Below are 18,439 nucleotides of genomic sequence, written 5' to 3'. Positions count from 1 at the left end.
ATTTGTTTGTTTTCCTTGGAGGAGCTGCGTTGGGTCCCCAAGTCGGCTCCGTGGCCGTACCTTGAGTTGGCTGTGTGGCCGTGATCATCTGATCACTTGACCTTTTTTCCTGTCAAAATTAGACCAGCTCTAATGGGTAGCCCACACAACTTTCAGGTAGAGGTATAGTTATTGATTTTCTTAGAACAGGTTGTGTTCTGTATGTACACATCAATATTCATTCCAATCACGGATATTATCCCGTTTCAAGTTACTTAAAAAAGTACAGCTTTGCTTCCATCTTGTGGCTATTTAGGCTCGAACTGCGCGCAAGCAACCTACCCCAGACGGAAATGTAATTTCATTCAGCCACTAGAGTGCACCAAAATCCCATTCGCTGAGGAGACTCCATCTCAGTAAACAGATGGATCAAAGACAAACAATAAAATACAAAATAAATTAGTAATGACAAAAGGTCATTACACACTGGCGAATTAGCGACGCGAATTATTCGTGCGAATAATTCGCCTTTTTTTAAAACCAATTGAAGTCAATGCAAGCTCCCACATCAGTGGCGAATGTGCGAATGTGCGAAAATGCGACCGTTTTCGCTCTTTATTTGTTCGCTCCGGTGTTCGCTCCGGTGTCGAATTTTTAATTCGCGTCGCTAATTCGCCAGTGTGTAATGACCTTAAGTCTTTGTTATTTGAGGTGTCTAGGCTAAAACAAAAAGTGTAGCTACTGGTATATTAAAAAATCACACCTGTGTGAACTGAGTGGTGCAAGGTCTTATATAGCCTGATCAGCTGTGGTCTGACGTAATGTCAGTGACCATAGTATCCATGCTCATTCTTTTGAGGGACAGGTACACAAACACACACACACACGGGTACTAACAAAGCCAGTTGTTGGAGTGGTTTGCACCACTCAAAAAATACAATCATTTTTGAGTGGTGCAAACCACTCCAACAACTGGCTTTGTTAGTACCCGTGTGTGTTTGTGCCTGTACGGGTGAGCATGGTTGCTATGGTTAGTATGTGACGTCACATACTAACATAGTTGCACCACTCAGTTCACACGGGTGTGATTTTTGAGTGGTGTAAACCACTCCAACAACTGGCTTTGTACCCGTGTACCCGTGTTCGTACCAAAAAAATCACACCCGTGTGAACTGAGTGGTGTAAGGTCTACATTTTTGAGTGGTTTACACCACTCAAAAATGAGCATGGTTACTATGGTCACTCAGTTCACACGGGTGTGATTTAACCTGGGGACCACCACCCTGACTGAGAATCAACCTGGGGACCACTACCCTGACTGAGAATTAACCTGGGGACCATTGTTGTGTTGGGAGGGGGGATATGGGCGTGGTGTGGGGGAAAGAAATTAACCTTCCATATTAAACTCATGTTGCTGTTCATTATAACTTACTCTATGAGTAAGCAGACACTTGCGATTGATTATGGGCACATTTCCTTATAATGGTCACTCAACCGGGCAAACCGGTACGGTTTCCCTTGAGATTCTAACTCACCTTTCTGTGGAAGTTCTTGACATCCGACTTCCCAGTAACTGAAAACATCGACGCGTCATCATTTGTCACCAGATCATTTACTGCATTGTTTCTTAACTTGTGGTCAATGCAATAAAACTTCACTTTCCTACATTACTAAATGCATGGTCAGGGACCACATGCAACACCTTCACGGACCACCAGTGGTCCACGGACCACCTGTTGAAAACCCATGCTCTAGAGCCATTCAACGAAACAGTTCTTTCAGATTTCTCGGACTCCATCCTGATTGGCTAAGATTGGCTTCCAAAGTTCGCAGGAGTGCTCAGTTTCAAACAAAATGCTGCAAATCATGAACACATTGTGTGATTTCCGTGAAATTGTGCACGCACATTCCCACTAGGCAGAGGAAGAAATGCCACATGAACATTTTCAACTCAGCCTCATGGTGGCCTCATGGTGATATCATGATAAGCTCCATCTCGAAAGTGATGGAAAAAATAGTCTATGAACAGGTTGAAAAGTATCTTGCCACTAATAAATTATTGTACGAGTTCCAATCTGGCTTCAGAACATCCCACTCCACTGACACATGCCTTCTCTATTTGAGCGACCACATCAAACAAGAGGTGGATGCTGGCAAATACTGCGGCATGGTCATGCTGGACCTCCAAAAGGCTTTTGACACCGTGAACCACTCCATACTGGTTAACAAGCTAAAAGCAATTGGTTTCGATAGCACATCAGTGAGCTGGATGCAATCCTACCTGGAGGTGAGAGAACAGATGGTGGAAGTGAACGGAACACTGTCCCCCCCCCTCCCAGTGAGCTGTGGCGTTCCACAAGGAAGCATACTAGGGCCTCTACTGTTCCTAATATATGTTAACGACATGACTTCAGCTTGTGACTGCAACTTGTTCCTGTTCGCAGATGACTCGGCACTGCTGGTCTCGGACAGGGACAAACTGCAGGTTGAAAATGCCCTCAGCTCTGAACTCGGTAGAATCTGCACCTGGCTCGCTGATAACAAACTATCTTTACACCTGGGGAAAACTGAATCCATTCTCTTTGGATCTAATAGTAATCTCAGCAAGGCAAATGGCTTCTTGGTTAGAGTGGTTGACAATGTTATCACACGTAAAGATGAAATTACCTACCTAGGTTCCATCCTGGAGGCTAATCTTTCCGGTGATAAAACATAATCAAAAAGTCAACCAAAGAACAAGATTCCTTTACAGGATCTCCTCACTGGTCGACAAAAACACCTTGAAGACCTTAACAGGAGCCCTCGTACAAGGCTTCTTTGACTATGCATGCACCTCCTGGTACCACAGCACCTCAAAGGCCCTTAAAACTAGGCTCCAGACTTCCCAAAACAAACTGGTCAGGCTCCTACTTGGCCTCACCCCCCGAACCCACCTCACCCCTGCCCACTTTGACAGACTGGCATGGCTTAGGGTCAGCGACAGAGTACAGCATCTTGCAATGGGTCTGGTCCACAAGATTCGATACTCCACCAAGATACCCATGTACCTGTCTAGATACTTCCTTAATGTTAACGAAGTCCACACCCACAACACCAGAGGGAGTGCAACAAACCATGTACAACCCAGATTCGGTACAAACAAGGGACTAAATTCTTTTCGCTCCTATGCCACCAAAATGTGGAACGCCCTACCAACAGTCATTAAGACATGCGAATCCCTTGACTCCTTCAAAACCGTTCTCAAAGGGCACCTACGGATGGCTGCAATTCGAAACTGGCCCCTGTAAAATCTGAAATTTAAAAGAATTACGTCATTGTTTCATAATCTCAATATCCAAGCATAGACTGACAGAAATAGGCCTACCCAGAATTTCAATTTAATTTTATTATGAAAACCACATAGCCTATTTGATGTGTCACGGGTAGGCTACAACTTATGTCTCAAGTAAAAGCCTGTAGTCTAGTTGCCCCATAGAAGTTTGGCTCCCAAACGTAATTTACCCACTCTACTTTATTATTCTGTTCCAGAATAGTTTTTTGTTGTAGTATCAGTTGTCTTGTGGTCATAAATACAACGCTAACATACATAATATATGATATGAAAAGTATTTTCAATTATGTGTACATTAAAACACATTTCCCAAGTGTGTTGTCCCTGTGCCGCCACTGGGGAGCAGGAGCACTGCATTCATTCTGTAGTGAATGATTGGACAAACTGGAGATCTCAGTCCACATTGCATTGCATAGTATACACTATACAGCATTACGGCCCTATAAGAGAATCCCATCGCAGGTCGCGAGGACAGGACTATGAGAATCTCAACACAGTCAGTGAGGACAGACAGACCCTATGAGAATATCACTGCAGGCGGCTAGGCCAATGAGAATCTCACCGCACCACAGGCAGGTAGGAAAGGCCAGATGAACATCTCATCGCAGAGCACTTGAAGTTCCTGGAAGCGGCGTTCACCTCCCTACAGACACAAGACAAGAAATTAAACATGGAATTAGCTTTGAGTAGTTTCAGGGCAGCTGAGGTTCATAATTGGTCCAGATTGCAAGGCTGGATGGGTGGACAGGCATCGGATAAACTCGATACGTAGGCCTATATACAATTTGGTGTAAAGGGGGAAAAAGGAAGAGTTCAAGTACAGACCCCTGGGGGACCCCAGTCAATGAAGGGGTTAAATAATAACCCAGTTGAGATATTATGCATCCATGCGGCCCATGATGAGTATACAAGCATTTTAGTTCTGATGATTTCCCATTTAATCTGTCTGATTAAACAAACTGATGTGGTACCCCTGCTGTTTTCCATGCTAGTATTCAGACTCAGAGCAGGGTTTTCTTATGGTGGGATAGTAATGGAGGAACCCATCTCATATGATGCCTGAACTCTTTGAGAATGTTTGACAATCCTTTCAATGAATACAAGATCACCAATAGAAGATAAAGCCTGACCTCCCTCCTTTCAATTACAGTACTGAACTCAAATTGAAGTTCTCTCATTGTTTCTGGTAGGCTCACATGGAAAATTGTGAAACGGAAAAGCATAGCAATAAATAGTGCGTCATGCTTGTATGATTGTCTTTTACAAACCACATTTTATAATGACCCCATCCTTGACAACAGGATCTGCCCCGCCGCTGACAGCCAACCCACAACAACTGCCTGGTCTCCTTCATCCCCTCCCAAACATCCACCAGGAACCAATCAAAAGTCCTACACTGACACTGATCTCATCATGATATCACCAGGAAGTGACACTTCTTCTGGTCATTACGTCAAGCAGGGTGAAGCCTTAATTGCTTTAGGAGGATTCACTATATTTTCAACATGGCATCCGCATCCCTATATTGGGCATGTCAATATAGATGAAAATGTTGAAAAGGTTTTTCCAAATGTCAAAAACAGCAGATATACAAGCTCACAGCACGTCATCGTGAGCTTGTAGATCAGCGGAATGGATGAACAGATTACCGTATTATGGTAGAAGAAACTTGTTGTAAACGACGTGTATTGGTGTGATACAGTTATGTCTTTACTTTAGTCTTGTGTTTAGTGTAGTGGACTAGTGGTGTCATTTTGATTGGTGCAAGGTGGGCAACACCCAGAGTTTATTTATGGATTTCATTAGATTAAACTAGAGGTCAGACGGACATGTTTGGGAGTCCTCTGTGGCCCAGTATGTCAACTAGAGGTCAGACGGACATGTTTGGGAGTCCTCTGTGGCCCAGTATGTCAACTAGAGGTCAGACGGACATGTTTGGGAGTCCTCTGTGGCCCAGTATGTCAACTAGAGGTCAGACGGACATGTTTGGGAGTCCTCTGTGGCCCAGTATGTCAACTCGTACTCCATTAGACTCTGTCTGCTTCCATGGCAGTGAAATAACCCACAGAGCAGACATGAAATATCACCCGTTTTATCTGGAAACCAGTGAGCCTAGTTTGCTATATTAAAAAAGGTACACTCCCAGCCCACCATTCCACACTCTAGTAGAAACATGTTGTCTCTGACTGTAGAGGAAAGGGGTAATTCTCATATATAAAAGACTATTAAACTAGGTGGTGATATTTCCTACTAGCCATGACTTTTTTTGATAAATTGTTTTGGAAAGGGCACATTGATTTTATGATCCAATAAACTGTCTGGCTTTGGTCAATTTAACAATGAAGCTGCCAATAACAATTTCACATTACAGAATAATGAGAGAGCCAGCTAAATTGGTAGTATTAAAAGTACACAGTATATGTGTTTTACCATGCTAGACTGTCAAACACCAAGTCAGTAGTCACAGAAAGCTCAATTCAACATCACTACAAGTAGAATTTCCCAGACTCCCTTCTAACATACTGTAAAATAAGATAAAATAGTCATGTAACTTCATTACAATGGTGAAGGGTAGTAGCAAATCATGAGGTATGAATACAAATATGACAACAACAAAAAAAGGAAAAAAAAGTCTTAAATCTGGTCTGAGTCTAAGTCTGGTCTGAAACCTACAGATTGTAGCTTTAATAACCTATACATTTAAAAGTCTAAGTTAATTTTAACGTATGGGAAATGTTGAATACAAAAATGTGGGGCGGGGAGAAACTGACTGTGAAATCTGAAATCCAAACATTAGTTGAGGAGGTGGCAAGGCCAAAGAGTGGATCAGTGCCAACAAGGCAAAAGTCCCAAATTATTTAACATACAGTAATGTGAATTATGAGCCGTCTCCTGTCTGGTATTCGTACTGTAGAACTCTTCCCACTGGACCAGTGCATGGACCATGACTGGTATCAACATCTTTGCCCAGAAGTTTTTTTGAGAAATGTATTGGCCCAATCGTTCAGAAAGATTGGCCCCAGCAGGGAAAAGTGTATTGAATAGAAGAGACATTTCACCTAAAATGTAGTCATGATCTCTCCTTGCAAGTCTCAACTCACCAAAACACTGCTACAGCAATTTTGCTCAGCATAGGTTTTATGTGTACACACCCTTGATACATACTGTTGCCCCTGGTTCTTTAGCTTGCTTGCCTGGTTGAACAAGGGCTAATAAAATTATGAAACATGAACAAAACACACCATGACCCAGAAGCAGTTGCTACATGAAGCCACAGAGGAAATAGTAAAATATCTATTATGCATTCAAATTCAGCTATTTAGGCCTACAGTTTTTCATACTGGGCAACAAATAATAACAAACAAACACAACTGATTTGTACAAATACAGTATGCTGAATTGCTGATGGCATCTGTGCACCAGAGCAAGACATGAACCATTTCTCTAGACACAACAGCAGATTTGCAGACAGAGATAATTGGCAATACTGAGTCTTTCAGTTTGGTTTGGGGTATTTTGCATTGGATTGAAAAAGTGATGTTTTTTTTTATTTTGTTAAGCATGGCTTGAAGTGTTGCTAGCCTCTGGCAAATGCTGTGTCCAGGGCGACTGGCTTGTTCTTGTTGGATCTGGAGACATAGTGGAGCTTGAGGAAGGTTGTCAAAACACTCACATGGAAAATACAAGTTTACATCGGTGATAGTTGATTTGTGGGATCAGGTGCACAGATGAGCCCAGGTAACATCTGGTTTGAATGGACTCTTTTCACAGCAGCCAACCAAACGTCACCGGGACTGACAAAGTTCAGTTTCCGCTGCAACATGCAGATGGTCGGGTCAGAGTTCGATGTAAAACATCATGAATCCATGGATCCATCCTCCTACTTTGTGTCAGCACCATAGGCTGGTGGTGGTGATGTTATGGTGTGGAGAATGTCTTCTTGGCACACATGAACCCTTTCTACCTATCGTCCTTATTTTGGGCATGTCATTATAGACCCACTATTGTTTCTACATTTTCCCAAGCTTTGAAAATAGCAGATCTACAAGCTGTATACATGGTTATGCCTTATTGCACAATTATAAGGATTTTCTAACAGGGTGTTATCTGTATTTAATATACCAGTAAGACGCCCTAAAGGGCGAGGTCGCGTTCACTGGCCATATATGGAGTGTGTACCGGGTTTGATGAGGCCAGATCAACATATGGATTGTCAGAATAGGTCAGTATATGGAGATCTAAGGGTGACAGCGGGGCAGTGTCTTGAGTGTACAGGGTTTGATAGGGTTTGATTAAGTCCCAGGTAGGGCCGGGACTTATTTTCCGGCCTGTTGAGAACTCTAGTTTTCGCCGGCTGCCGGGCGTGGCTGCACAAATACCTTTGGGGCAGGTCCGTCTAGAGTTGAAATGGACAGGTATCAGTCTCAGGGGAGACATCGAAGAGGAAGGATGGATGGGGAAGGATCAACATATGGAATGTCAGGTTCTGACATATATCCATATACTAATATTGATGTCATCAGGGATCTCCATATATGGGCTTAATTGCGACAGCAGGTCACTGTCACATCACTATGACATCATCCCTGATGATGTCATAGTGATGTCACGAGACCTGGGCACAATATACATACTGTACATGGGGCTTTCCCCATGTATGGAATTTTGAGTGGCGAAAAACGCACATTTCTATAGTTAACACCCTGAGCGGCATAAACGGAGGTTAATCACAGGACGGAACATTAATGATATCATAACCGAGCGCATCGCTCCACAGGCTGGGAGCGCCTGTTGGGCAACATTCGATGTCATTTCCGGTTGGGATGTCATCCAAAGTGGTCCCCCCCATTTTAGTGGATGAGATCGAAAATCTTAAAACGTGAATAACTCTTGATCTAAACAAAGATTATGTTTTTGACGGCCCATCGCGGTCCCGTCGCTAGTTGCGTTAGAAGTAATCATACGTACCTTCCGTTGTTGTCGATCGCCTCACGGGTGTTTTCGCTACATCTAGCTACTTCAGCTACACGTACATCCAAGATGGCGCCTGGTGCACCTTGAAAAGTATTTAAGCCCCTTGACCATCATACATGGATGTCTATGCAACACTTGCATTGTTGATCATGTGCATCCCTTTATAATCACAGTGCACCCTTTATCAAATGGATATACTTCCAGCAGGATAACATGCACCATGTCAAAAAGCACGCATCATCTCAAGCTGGTTCCACAACCATGACAATGACTTCAATTGTGCAATGCACTGCACTGCACTGTACAGTCCCACATTCTCAATCCAGTAGAGCACCATTGGCATGAGGTGGAACAGGAGATTTGCAGACGATGTGTGGCCAACAAATCGACTGAAACCTGCATGATGCTATCGAGTCGGTATGGAATAAAATCCCTAAGGAATGTTTCTAGTTCTTTATTTCTGTGAAAGCGAAACGTGTCCTACCCAGTACTCAGCGCTCACACACACACACACACACACACACACACACACACACACACACACACACACACACACACACACACACACACACACACACACACACACACACTCCCCCCCTCAACAAATTACTGTAGATAGCTGTACTGTACCTAATACAAAGGCAATTGAGTGGACCTTCTCGTTGCTGTCTCAGATAGCCAGGCAGCCGTGCATATCAAAACCACCTCCATTGGAGCATGGCAACTTCCACTTTCTGTTAAACCCACCTCAGCCAGGGAAGACCAGGCCTCATTTCTTGTTGGGATGCAAAGATTACATTGCTCAGCTGAGATTAAAATCTATATGGCAATTCACAACCCTACAGGGCATTGGGTTGCATAGATTGTTTAAAATGGATTGTACAAGATGGAAGTCTATGCAATTAAAAAAGAGCTGTTTCAGCAGGTTTGTTAGGCCTACAGCACCAAAAGCTGCTTATAGACGAATATGTGGAGCGGTGCCCTGTAGGCTATCGGTGCTGAGGTGTCAAGTTGCCCTTAATGTGACACCTCTGCTATGGCTGCGCCCAGGGCACCCCTCTGTGCGGCCCGGAAGAGAATTTCCAATTCATTTTTCCCATAGACGTTTCATTAAGTATTTATTTAAAGACCTGTAAGCTTCGGACAAAGCCAACTCAGATGGTGACAACTCATGACAATAAATAGAAAATGTTGGGCCAAACAAATAATTAGAAAGAAGAAAATAAGGGCAGGGTACAACACTTTTTTGTGGTTTTTCTTCTGTCTAATTATTTGTTTTACCCAAAGAGTGTTTATTGTCATGATTTGTCACCATCCGAGTTGGCTTTGTCCGAGGCTTACAGGTTTTTAAAAAATACTTTCTGAAACGTCTATGGGAAAAATGAATGGGAATTCTCTTCCGGGCCGCTCGTCTTCATGAAAGGGGGCGGGACTGTGACGCTGAGGCTACAGTAGTCCAATCAGAGGCAGAATCCACGGTTGGATGGTCACGAAGAGGAACACATACATATTTATTGCTTCATACACGCAGGTGCATTTCTCAAGTTTTTCCATAAATTACAATGCACTGAGAGCTTAATTGGCAATATAGGAGCAGAGCAAGACAAAAGCTGAATCTCTTCAGAACACATTTGTGTGGCATGTGTTGTATAACATTGGCCTCAAGCAATATAAAGTAAAAGGTATTTGCCAATATAAGCATGTGAACTGCAATGTGAGACAGAAGTGTCGGTTTGTAGACCCAGTCATGCTGTTGTGTTAACAGTCTCCAACTCTACTACCACCTTTCACCTCCATCTCCAAACACCATCTGCCCAGCTGTGGTTCAATTTGCACCTCGACGAATACAGTAGCAACCTTCAGTGTTCTTGCTTGTACAGCAAACTATGAACAGGCGTATGCCTAATGTTTCTCATTGCATAGTGGCTTGTGTCAGCAGAACTGGCTAGGCTTTTTGACAAAACGCATTCAGTCAAAACAAAAAAGGCACAGTGTTTTCTTTTCAGAAAACTATACCGATGAATGACGTAAAACACGACTAAATGGTTTTGTGTAGATGCCACCTGTGCCAGCGATTCCATTACAAGAAGTCCACTGAGCTGCTCTACCTTTCAAGTTGACATGTGAGATTTCGGACAACGGCAACATTGGAGTCGTCTGACGTCTCAAAGGGGAAAGCCAGTGACGCAACGCACCTGCAATACAACTGCACCACCTTATGCCATCAGGATGACTGTATACTGTACCGAGGTGTATATTCTGGTAGCTGACATGTTACTAATTTTTTGTGTGTTTCTGTGTCCTGGTGGCTGTATGGCGCAAAAATAAATTTCTCTAATGTCAAATAAAGAATCTATGTATCAGTATCTAGAATTTTTCACATATCTTTAAAAGTTCAAATGACTGTATTCCATAGAATGGGGGCTACAACCGCAAAGGCTCACCCTCAATTTTTTGCCTACATTTTGGGGGCAGGTAGACGGCCTGGTCAGAAGATCCGAGCTATGTCCTGAGAGGACAATAATTCAGATATTCGGGCCGCCAGTCTGTAGTTTCTTATGTGATTAAAATATATTTTGAATCGATTCTCCAGTCAATGGGTAACCAGTGTAACCCAGAAAGCCCTAATATAATGTGTGAACTATGTCAAGAGACAGAGGAGAAACTCAGGGTGGTTAGCAGTAAGGCCAGGTATATTTTCTTATGGTAATAGGAATGTAATTTTGGCAATGTTTCTCTTATTTGAAAGATCTAGAAGACGAATAAACAAAGTACCATGGCAAAAGGAAAAAATAGAAGCCAACTCTTATACTGGAACATGGCTTCTCACAGCCAGTCCAAACCAAGTGACAGCAAGCTGTCACTTGAAATGATCTCTGCTTTTATGGATTTACAGTATGTGCAGTGAAAGCACTGAGTTAGGGTTAAACTGTGGACTTGGCCTTCCGCCTGTGCCATTCCTAGCTGGCCACAGCTATGTCTCACTCCACGGCACATCTGTGTTTAGTGGCGAAGAGAATCATGCCTTGAGGCAACTGCATATGTGTTTGTTTGTTTCCCTGTATGTGTGCATGTGCGAGTGCACCTGGTGAGTGTGTGTGTGTGCGTGCGTGGCGTGCACACACACGTGTGTGTGTGTGTGTGTGTGTGTGTGTGTGTGTGTGTGTGTGTGTGTGTGTGTGTGCGTGTGCAATGCTGCAGTCACTGAAAATGCACCTTTGCAGAGTGATAACCTTCCCATAGTTCCCATAATGCTCTACTACCTATACCTATTCTGTCCTGGGCCCTCAGACTGGGTCCCTCGGGCCAAATGCTGCGAGCTAACAGCCTACATGGATGCAAGTCTCTTTCCATGCCAGTGTCAGACAAGCATTCCCTCGGCAAGCATGGAAGTGTTGGAGTGTGATGGCATGTTCATTCTCCTCACTGCCTCAGTGCACGTTATTGCTGGGCTGTGGAAGGAAGGCAGAGATTGCGCGGGGTCCTTTCTGCAAGCCCAGCCGGGCAATGGTTTCTTTCATGCAGAACTAGGCCAGTGTGTAGATTAGTGACAACTGACAATTAAATATGATGAGCTCAAAACTTTAACATTAACACTAGGTTCCCCACAAAGTCATTCTGGTGATTTCAAGTGTTTAGATTAGAATACTGGTGGTCTAAAACCAGCATTAGAGACATCAACCATGCTGATCTCACAGAGGCTTGAGTCTTTTATAGAAACCTAAGTTTGGTTATAGATCATAAACTCTGGCTTGGCTTCAGGGCGATTGCTGTGGGCTTTGCTGTATTTCTGTAACGCAATGAGAGGAAAGTGGACCGTAAAGGGAAGGCCTGCCTGAAATGATTGAATTTGAGGGTTAAAGCAAAAGGGAGGGTCAGCACATATACTTAGAAAAAGATAAATGTGACTTTGTACAATACATTACAGAGTACAGAATGCTACTCTGTATGAGCAGCATTTGTCAAAATCATGATGCACTACTTTTAAGCATTTCAAAGGGTTGAAGGAATTGCCAGGGTAAACTGCTGTTGACGGCTTTTATTGTAGGTGATAAGCTAAGTTGAACCACATGGGGGATTGATACAAAACAGCATGTGAATGGGCAAGTTTGCATGCGTGCATGCGTGCGTGCGTGCTTGCGTGCGTGTGTGCGTGCGTGCATGTGCGCAACATGTCATTTACAGTGTTCATGTGTGTTAAGGGTTTTTGACAAATTCACCACATCCACATCCCAGGGATAACAAACCGTTGCTATGGGTGACTTCACTTAACCAATTACAGTTCTCTCACACACACACACACACACACACACACACACACACACACACACACACACACACACACACACACAGTCTTTCTAGCGTTCCATGAGGTAGTAATCAACACTGGGAATCCAGTAAAAGCTAGAAGTAGGCAATACTTCTAATAGTGTACCCATGTGTGAGTCAGCTCAAACCACAAGGAAAGAGAACAGTTAAAGCCACCCCAACCACATATCCAGCAACAAATACTGTGTACAGTATCTCAGATAGGACTCTGGGAATAAACTGTTAGAGTAGAGGTAGAGTAGTCTATCCGCTCCTTTTTTCCAACTACAACAAATCTCTTTGCTGAGAATGGCCGATCTACAAGCTCACATCACACTCGCATTGCAAAACACAAGCGTGTAGATCTGCTATTTTGCTGGATGTTCACCCCATAATAGAGACGATTATAGGGTTCATGTGGTTAATGAACTCTCCCATTACCAACTCTCTATGCTTGCTTGTGTCTTGCACACATTCATTCCCTGGAGAAAAGAGCAGTATCTTTTGTATGAGGACAAACAGTCCCATATGTGACAGAAGAGATGGACGAGGAGGAGGAGGAGATCACAGAGAGTAACCAATCAGGAGCCTGCAGGGTTAAAAGGTGAAGTATCCGACCTTGTCACCGACAGGTCAAACTTCACAGGAGGAATGTCAATTCTGAAGGTAACCACCCACAGCAAACAGGTGCTTTTCAGATGCACGCACATACATAACCCTACTAACATACACGCACGCGCGCGCGTGTGTGTGTGTGCGCACACACACACACACACACACACACACACACACACACACACACACAGTGACCTCAGGCAGCTCCAGTCACATTTGGCTGTGCACAGGGAATGTCCCGTCCAGCAATTACCTAGAATACACCCATCGAAGATTCTTTGATGCATTAAAGCATGCACACGTGTGTATGTGTGTATGTGTGTATGTGTGTGTGTGTGTGTGTGTGTGTGTGTGTGTGTGTGTGTGTGTGTGTGTGTGTGTGTGTGTGTGCATGTGGATTGGTGCACGAGAGCATCAGTAGATTGGTAGAAACAGGTTAAAACTATACAGGTCACCGTGTCTTTCCAACTCCATTAAACCTGATACTCGGATTCAATCACGGCCAATTTCACCACTTCATGAAGACAGGAGCCCCAACATTCCTGACATTCTAGAACACCAGGCTCCGTCCGTAAAGCAACGTTGGAACATTTGGGACAATGTTCCTCTCCAGAAACACTGGCCAGGGTTGCAAGCACAGAAATGCAGAACTTTGTATCTATGTACAGTTTGTGCAATGCATACATGTGTTCCTGTGTACAGTATGTGTGCAACTGTGCACAGTGCATGCACACACTCACGCATAAGTGTGTATCTGAGGACAATTCTTTCCTTCTGTCTGTCTGTGTTCTTTACTTGCCAAAATAAACGATTAGTTATGCTTTCCCTGTAGCCACGCCTAGCCATGTGCACACATGCAATACACACATGCACACGCAAGTGCGCACACACTCATACTTACTCTGTCTTGAAACATATTGTCCTCTGACTCCAGCACCATAAAGCCAGACAGAATCCATCTATTCTAGACCCTAAAGAGTCCTGATCAGCTCCAACAAACTAAGGTACCTCAAAGACTCACGCACGCACGCACGCACGCACGCACGCACACACACACACACACACACACACACACACACACACACACACACACACACACACACACACACACACACACACACACACACACACACACACACACACACACACACACCATGGAAACTCTCCATCTCTCAACCCTATACTTCTTGCATGTAAAATGGCAAAAACAGTAATTGGTACATTAACATAGTTTTGTTTTGTTGTTGCCTATAATGGCATGACTAAAATAAGGACACCAGCTTGAAACAACCCCTTTTCCCTTAACAGCAACACAGGCTCCCCCAAGTATGTGTGGATGTGGATGTTCTTCCTTTCTTGCTACACAATGCACATCCTTGAGAGTGATCCAATTTCAGACTGACTTGGCAAGTAGACTGGTGTAATTAGATCAAATAAGATCTTAAACTGAACCCCTCTCCTAAGAGCATACTTATTTTTCTCATTCATTTCTAAATTAAAAGGATGTTTTTGTTTCGTGACAGGGATGAGAGCTGTGTTGTTTTTTGAGGCAGGGCATATTTAGTCTCTAATCTCTCCCACCTACAGTATTTTAATTTGAATGTATTATGTAAGCCCAGCATACAGGAATTGTATACCGGGGCTATTGTTGTTTGTGAGCGTTCAGTGGTGACTTGTATAATAAATAAGGCCATCTCCACAACTCCACATCCTCTCAGACCCAACGTTGTGGTCGCTGCATTCCACAGTCAGTCCCAAGTTGTCCAAAAAAAGCCTGATGGATGACAAGGGATAATAAGAGAGGGATGAAAGGAGTGAAGAGAGGAATACTGCTGTTCTATTTCAGACACATCTGGGGGATAAATAACACTTAATGTCCTCCAGCGAGATGCTGGTGCATGACACCCTATAGCTGTGCCATGCTTCCATATATTTCTTTCTTTCTGAATTGCACAATGTCATCCTCCTGTTCTGAGTTGGTCTGTGACAAGGCTGTTCTGTTTTGTCTACAATCGTCTATCTCTTAAGTTATTTCCCTCGTCTCTTTGGTTTGGTTTTGTCTGTCACACCAAGGGCTTTTGTCCTATGGAAGTGAGGGAATCAATCTGACCACTCCTCTGGGACAACCACAGGAAAGAGAAAAGAGACGAGTTAGCAAAAGAAAGTGTCAGAAAACACGTGATATTATCAACAGCTGAATGCCACATTTATGAGAAACATTTTGTGAACGTGAGGATCAATACTGAACGCTAAAATCTTTTTCATTCCTCATTCTTTCTCCCTCTCTCTCTCCCACCTTTCTGCCCCCTCTTTGTCTCCTTCCAGGACTAAGAGCAGGTGCTTCGGGGCAGGCTACATAAGCCCCTGTAGTGACGAGCAGCTTAGCTCTAAAGAGGTACAGACCTCTTTAGAGGATGGTCTGAATGGTCACTTCCATATTCAGTACCCACTGCAGTCCCACTCAAATGTCTTTGAGCTGGACACTGAAACCCAACCTGCTCACATGCATAGTTAAGCTACTGTAAATGTCTTGCCCTGGCTTTGGGTCAAAATGTCCTTAAAAAGACACTTAACTCCTTAACTGCTGCACCTTGCATGGTTACTAACGTGTGACAAATCGTACGATTTCGACTTTCTTTTACTTTGACCTCCGCTATCTGTGTGCGAATGGATGAATGTAATGCACATGGTAAAGCGCTTTCGATAAAAACACTATATTCAGCAAATGCACCATTTCATTTACCATTTATGTTTGAGTCCTATGGCGTCAGAGAGAATATAAGTAAATGCATATGTGGAAAGAATGTTACAGTATACTATGCTAAGCCAGTCTTGGCAGCAATGATAATGCTCTTCTGTGCCATTCTAAATAGACTGTTGGCAAGCTTCCCAGTTGCATAGCATTAGTTATTGGACTAGACTAGTGTCTACTCTGTCAGGTACATTGCTGAATGTAACTGCTGTACCAAGGTTAAATAAGTCCACGACCAGATGGACGGAGTGAAACCCAGCAGATCTCAAATTCAAATGCATATAATTTGGTGGTACTTGCCATGAAAAGGTTTGAGGTCTTAATGGGTTAACTAAATTAGGGTCTAGCTGCTAGAGTGTAGCAGACCCTACAGCAGCCTACAGTCTAAGGGCTGTCCACACCGAGAACGATAACTAAAACCATAACTATATGTTCAAGTAGCATAGTGCACCACATCATCCTTCTAGAAATGTGCAGAAACTGTGCGTTTGTGGATGTCTGTCCGTGTTACCCAAGCATATCTCGAGAACTGTCAGACCAATCGACATCAAACTCACCGTGCGTATCACCGAGCACCCGCAGGAGTGATGTACCAAGTGGGAAGTCAGTCTGATACCCATATATGGACCTTTTTTATTTTTCTTGGCATTCCCAATATTGGAATATATGTCATCTACGTTGTGACTACATATATGCCCATATATGGAGATCCATGATGATGTCACGTGTTGTCACATGATGTCACAAGGCATGACCATATATGGAGGCGTGGAGTGACTAACGGACGGACGGACAGATGGGAAATGCACCTGTGGTCGCAATAATGGAGATCCCTGAAAAATGCATCTCCATATGGGCATAAAAGGTACACAGATGGACAGATACAATGCGTAATACTGTGATAATAGGCACGTGTGTGGCTAAACCAGAGGGGCACCTTCGGGATCACATTTAGAGCGATTTGATTAGAACTTCAGAAATATTTATCAATCATATTTAATACATCACAATGAAACACATCACTCTTGCTGAACATGATTAAGGAAAATTAATGTTCATTGGTGTAGAAGCTCACATCATTATCATTATACTTCATTATACTCCGTTTTCTTGTCCGACTTCATCCTTATTTTGCTGCCTTACCTTTGATAATAAACCTGTTTTTCTAAAGGACTCATTTACTTTGACTCTGATTGCTTATTGATCTCTGAGGTTCAGGAATTTAGCAGGCATCTCACATATGCATTTCAAAAGGCTTCTTTTCCAAGATCACCAACACTATAAGCTAAAAACAGTCAGCCTTGTTGCCAGGCTTTGATTGACACACTCCCTATTTTTAACCACTCAGATCCAATGAATCCGAACTGTGTCTGATTATTCAGGTTGCTGCAGTACTGTCAAAAGGACGTCAAACAGACAGACAGGCAGGTGGAAATGTCACAATGAATGTGAGTCAATCCCTCCTACCCAGCACTATCAAAGGTTGCGCAGGCCAGATCACGCTGACATTATGCCATAATCTCTGTGACATATTCTTGCGCCATTTATTGTCTCCAATACAAACAGCATGACCCTAATCAACATTATTCTGTTGAACTGCATTTAAAGTCTGAGCTATACAGGACTCAGAGATCTGTTTTCTCATATTCAATTTTGTCAAGTTGTTTGCATGTGTTTCCTCGGCCTTCCAACCTGGGTTATTTTTAAGTGTTATTGTGGATATTTTAGGTGGGCAGGGGGTGGGAGGAAGTGAGTGGAGCGGAGCTGTTCTTGAGCAGCAGAGCACAGCATGTTTCTAGGGGATAAATACAAACAGACACAGCTGGGCTGAGCATCAGAGTAAGTAGACATAACATGGATACGCTTCAGCCCCAGGGACCTGTGTGATAACAAGGGTTTATCAAATGATGACAATAAATATCTGGACTGTTACTGGAGTGTTATCTTCTATTTGACAGCGTGTCATCGTGTCCTGCAGTTACAAGTGCACAAATAATGTGGCAAGTGGCACCGACTGTCCTTCCTTGATAACATTTTAGAGTACATAATGTTTCTGTTAAATTAAATGAATTATATTAATATATATTTTCCTGTTCTTTAAAAACAAATACAAAATGGACACAGCAACACAAAGCAAAACAGGGGGTGGGGACGGGTGTATTTTCCCTTCAGGAATAAATTTGGCAGCCAGGACTGTTTTGCCTTTACTGGTTTGACAGCCTCTGTCTATCAGCCTATGAAAGCATATTTTCGCATCTAACGTTTGAGTCATGTGAACAATAGCTTCTCTTCTTTTCATTGCAGTAGTCTTCAGAAAAACGTTCTAGGGAGAACAGAACAGAAGCATTTTTACAACATGGCTATATTAAATGGCAGGTTAAAACTGTCTGTTGCTAATTTGCAACATCAATCAAGCATTCTCTCAGGCTGTTTTCTTTTCAGAGTAAAAAAACTAAAACTAAAACAACTAACACACGCCC

The sequence above is a fragment of the Electrona antarctica genome, assembly GCF_951216825.1.
Source record: "Electrona antarctica genome assembly, chromosome: 22".
Lineage (NCBI taxonomy): Eukaryota > Metazoa > Chordata > Actinopteri > Myctophiformes > Myctophidae > Electrona > Electrona antarctica.
Note: the sequence above shows the minus strand (reverse complement) of the source record.